Below are 5798 nucleotides of genomic sequence, written 5' to 3' on the forward strand. Positions count from 1 at the left end.
GTGGCTCTGTTCTCTGACCGGCTTTGTGGGCTTTTACTTCCGGTGTCGTGAGGGTCTTTAAAAAAAGTAGAGGGCTTTGGGAGCTTCAAACTTTTTAAGAAGGTGCAGAGATTGAGTGCCGATAGCCTACCCAGATGTATGAACAGTAAAAGGATGAGTTCCTGGGCTCCTTCGTTGAACGTTTGTTATCATGCCAAACACTCAATATAATGGGACAAAACAACCTTTGCCCTATTTTGTTACATTTTACTAGAAAGAAAATGATCCTCCAAGTTGTTTGGTGAGCTATAAATACAAGGTATAGGAAAAAGTAGAACAGGATAAAAGATGAGCGGGTAAAGAGGCATGTTGCAACTTTAAATGGGATTCTCAGAATAGACTTAACTTGAAAAGGTTACACTGAGCCAAAAGCTTAAGGAAGGCAATGGAGTAAACTAAGCAGTTATCTGGGTGGGAAGCTGTTATTCCGAGAAAAGCTGATAATGTGGGAGAAAAGCTGCCCAGGAAAAGGAAACAGCCAACTCTGTGGCTCCTAGTCAGTACCAAATTCGGCCTGTTCTAGAAGCACCTCACAGGTTAGAAGTCATGAAAATAGAAGAGATGAAGGAGTGGGGAGAGGAATTGAGATTGCACAGATCATAGAGTTTCATAAGGACTTTGACTTTTATGAGATGCAGGTTTCTTGAAGTGTTTAAAGAAAAAAGAATGATATGATCTTTTATTTTTTATTTCATTCTACTTTTTGCAGTGCTAGGGATCAGACCCAGGGCCTTGTGCATGCTAGTCAGGTGAGGGATTATTGCCTGGCTTTGTTAAAAATAACTTGAATTATAGAAGCCTCACTCATATTCTTCTTTTAAAAGGAGACCTAGTATGTTATGGATCTTAAATGGACCCCAAAAGCTCTTGTGTAGAAGCCTTGATCTTCAGAGCGACATGTTGAGAGGTGGGTCCTTTTGGAGGTGATTGGATCATGAAATCTATGACCTTATAAGAGGATTAATCCATTTATGGTTTCATAACTTAATGGGTTTGGCAGGGAGGGGCTTTGCTATAATAATAAACTTTACTTCTATTTTCCTACCTTCAGGAAGTGAGCAGCTTTGTTCAGCCATGCACTCCCCTCCATGATGTTCTGCCTCACTAAAGTCCAAAAGCATGGCCTTCACTAGCACCACAGACTGAAGCCTCTGTAGCTGTGAGCCAAAATATCTTTCCTCCATGTGAATTATTTATCTCAGGTATTTTGTCACAGTGATATAAAGCTGACTAACAGGTAGATGGAGGTGGGGATGTGGAGAAGTGATCAGCTTCTTCTGAAAGGTACAGTTTCTGATTATTGAGTGGACATTTTAAAAAGAGAAGAGTCAAGTATAAACCCTAAGACTTCTGACCTAAGCAACCAGAAGAATGGAGATATCATTAATTGACATAGGAAAGATTTCAGGTGGAATGAATTTGAGATCAAGATTTCAATTTTTGGAAGTGTTAAAGTTCAAGACATCTCTCTTTTTAAAACATTTTTTTAATTGTAGTTGGACACAATACCTTTATTTTATTTATTCATTTTTATGTAGTGCTGAGGATCGAACCCAGCATCTCGCACATGCTAGGCAAGTGCTCTACCCCTGAGCCACAACCCCAGCCCCTCAAGACATTGCTTAGTGATTCAATTGGCATTGTTGGGCTTCATGATTTTGCAACAGGAGAGAGAGGTGGGCTAGAGATAAAAATTGGGGAGTCATTAGCATGTAGATATTATTTTAAAATATTAGAGAATGTAGAGAACTGAAAAAGAGATGAAGACCAAGGACAACCCTGGAGCTGCCCCACTTGAAGAGCAGGAGGATCCTGCAAAAGAGAATGAAAAAAGAAAATCAAGAGAGTCAAATGTTATGGAAATCAATTGAATAAAATATGTCCCCTATGGTTAAGTTTCCTATATTCCTCATTTTAATTTTATGAAAATGCCCACACTCCCCACTGCCACACAGTAACAAAAGACTCCTTGTCAGTTTCCTGTGAGAAGTCAACTTTCCAGAAACTGCCTTCATTTCAAATGTTACATTCCAATGTCGACATTAAATGGTTTGGTAATCAATACTTTTGTGTCTATACTTCATTTTTCACCCATTCAAGTTATTTTTTAACAAAACCAGGATATTGAAAGCCTCAAACTTGTGTCTTCTAGAATACAAGTCCTATCTTTACCTACCATTAGGCCCCAAGTCCAAAATTGTGATTAAAAAGCTAAAACCTCTATGTTTACTTTCAAAATTGGATTTGTATTATACAATATGATAAAAAGAAAAATATAGTGTTGACATTAAAAGTCACGTGAGTTATCTACAATCAAGTCAAACATTTTCTTGTATAGTTTCTTTAAAGAGTGATAATCAGGCAAAAAATAAAGATGAGGAAGGGTAGAAGAAAATAAAAAGAGACAAACCATCATATGAAATGTATAGACTGAAAAAATATATTTTGAAAATCCCCTGTAGCCTGTTGAACGTATTGTTTCTTAACATCTAAGTAACTTAATTAAGTTATGACTATAGTTCTGATTCACTGTTTTCATCACATCCACTCACTTTATGCACTTAATGAGTAGTGTGTTTTAGTCAGCTTTCTAACACTATAACCAATACTGGAGGTAATCAACTTATAAAGAAAAAAGGTTTATTTGGGCTCAGCTCCTCTAGGTTCGGTCCCTAGTACCAAAAAACAAACAAAAAAATACCCAATTTTGAAGAAGTTACAAAAACATTGATCAATTCAGCAAGTATGTATTTAATATTACTTGCTGTAGTTTGGGTTTGTAATGATTCCCAAAGGCTCATGTGTTCAATGTTTGGTCCCCAGAGCATGGTGCTAATGGAAGATAGTGGAGCCATTTAAAGATAGTGCCTAATGGGGAGGTCTTTAGGTCATGGTCTTGAAGGGGATAATAGGATTCTAGAGTCTCTTTATTATTTCCTGGCCATAAGGTCAGAGCAGTTTTACTGTCTCATGCACTCCTTCTTGTTGATATCTGGTGTCCCCACCAGAAGCCTAAGTGCAATAGATCCACCTGATCATGATTGGAGCCTCTAAAACTGTAAATTGAAATCAACCTTTTCATTTTATAGCTTGATTATCTCAAGTGTCAGTTATAGTTGTTAGAAAGCTGACTAACATACTACTCAATAAGTGCATAGAGTGGGTGGATATGATGGAAACAGTGAATCATAACTCTGGTCAGATCTTGACTCAGTTACTTAGCTGCTATAAAATCTCAGATATATCACAATCTCTGTGAGCTTCCATTTCTTCATCTATAAATGGGCCAATTGTACTACCATGTAGGTCGTATAGAGCAGAGTAGGGAAAATGTTTATTAAAGAATGAGACACACCCAATAAATACTAACTAGCTGTTTTTGTTATTTCACAGACTATGCTAAACAATACAGATAAAAAAGACATCATGTTTACCCTTAAATAGGGTTTAATTTAGAAGACGATGAAACACAAGTCTAATGTGCTAAATGTTGAGTACAGATTGGAATAGATATTTAATTAGGCCCAGTTCAGCATTTGAGTTTTTTCACTAATTGTTCATTGTTCATCATTTTCAAGACCTATTCCCAATAGTGTTTTAAAATGAAATACTTACTTTTAATGTTTAATAAATATTTTTTGGTTATTTGGTTTTTTTTCTGACATTTTGCGAATACTGGGATGAACTCTTAGATCTATCAGATGAGTTAGTTACATGATCCAAATTAAGATTGTGTCAGAAAATTTGATGTGTGTACTCTTTTATTTATTTGTTTATTTTGTAGATGAAATGTTTGCTATTAGAAGATAATTCCTATGTTATATGAACAACCTCTGCTGACAGGTGAGGAATGGACAGATGATTTGCCATGATGACAACCTAAAGAAAATTCAAAAAAAGTCAATTATAGGGTAATATCCCACACAAAAATAAATTCAAAACTACAAAATAAAATGTCAAATCAAATCCACTAACATTGAATTTGTACCTTAGCTAAGACAATTTGTCTCAAATATGTACGAGTGGCTAATATTTCAAAATCTTTACACAGAATATGATATTTGAAGTTAAATGCATTATGTTAATGACATAAATATCATAAAATTATAGTCAATTTAAACAGTACAGTTATCTATTCATGCTAAAATATACTGCCATATTCCAGGAACTGAAAAATGAATTAAGAAACAAATATATTGTTGTTTACATCAACAAAAAGCATCCTAAAATTACAAAATAAGAATTTACTGTATGAGAATAAGAAATAGCAAGTTTGGAAGTTGGCAGATTTAAATTTAGAATGTGGCAAAGCCCTTTGTCAAACATAAGTAAATCAATGTGTCTTGAACTTGAATTATGCCACACAGTCTGTTGGTAAAAACAATGGAATTATTATAGAATTAATCTCTCATCCATTGATGTTTCACTAGTACCCAAGAGCTGTTATTGGCATCTAAACTACTTACTCTAAGGAATTTGTGAATTCTCTCTCTTTTTTAAATTCCATACCTTAAGATATCTTAGCTTCTGTCAACAGGATTCTCACAAGTTAGCTTTCCTTTGAAATAGAAACAGACCAATGGAACAGAGAGAAGAACCCCAAAATAGACCTATAGGGTTAACTCTTCTCTACAAATGGATATGAAGAATCCACGATGTGTAAAAGGTAGACTGTTCAATAAATGCTATTGAGGAAACTGGCTATCCACAGGTAAAAGAATGAAATTGGTCTTTAGCTTGCACTATACACAAAATCAATTCAAATTTGATTAAAGCCTTAAATATAAGATTTGAAATTTTAAACTTCTGAGAAGAAAATACAGGCAAAAAGCTCCTTGATACTAGTACTGGCAATGTTTTTTTGGCATAGGAAAATAAAAGCATAGGTAACTGTGTGACCACATCAAACTACAAACTCTGCACAGAAAAAGGGAAAAAATCAAAATGAAAAGGCAAAATAATGAGCAAAAATATTTACAAATCATCTATCTGATAAGGGGTTAATATCCAAAAACTCAAGAAACTAATACTACTCAATAGAAAGAAAAGAAAGAGAGAAGCCCACTGGTTAGGATAACTATTATTTCAACAAAGGAAACCAAGTATTGGAGAGGATGTAGAGAAAGGGATAACCTGGTACACAACTAATAGGAATGAAAAGTGGAATAGCCATTATGGAAAACAATGCAATAGAACTGCTGTACAACTCAACAATTCCACTTATGGGTATTTATCCAAAAGGACTGAAATCAAGATCTCAAAAAGATGTCTGCATTCTCATGTTCATTATAGCATTATTTACAATAGTCAAAATATTAAAAAAAAACCCATAAATTTCCATTGATGGATGATGTATAAACAAAATGTGCTATTTGCTTACAGCATATTTTGTTTAATTTATTTATTTATCCATTCATTCTAATTTGTTATATATGACAACAGAATGCATTTCAAAGTACACGTATAGAGCATGATTTATCATGTCTCTGATTGTACACAAAGTAGAGTCACACAATTCATGCCTTCATATATGTACTTAGGGTAATGATGTCCATCTCATTCCACCATCTTTCCTACCCCCATACCCCATCCACCCCGCTTTGCCCTATCTAAAGTTCTTCCATTCCTCCCATGCTCACCCCCCCATCCTCATATGGATCAACATCCACATATCAGAGAAAACATTTGGCATTTGTTTTTTTGGATTGGCTTGCTTAACTTAGCATAATATTCTCCAACTTCATCCATTTACCTGAAAA

The sequence above is a fragment of the Marmota marmota genome, unplaced genomic scaffold, assembly GCF_001458135.2.
Source record: "Marmota marmota marmota unplaced genomic scaffold, marMar, whole genome shotgun sequence".
NCBI lineage: Eukaryota > Metazoa > Chordata > Mammalia > Rodentia > Sciuridae > Marmota > Marmota marmota.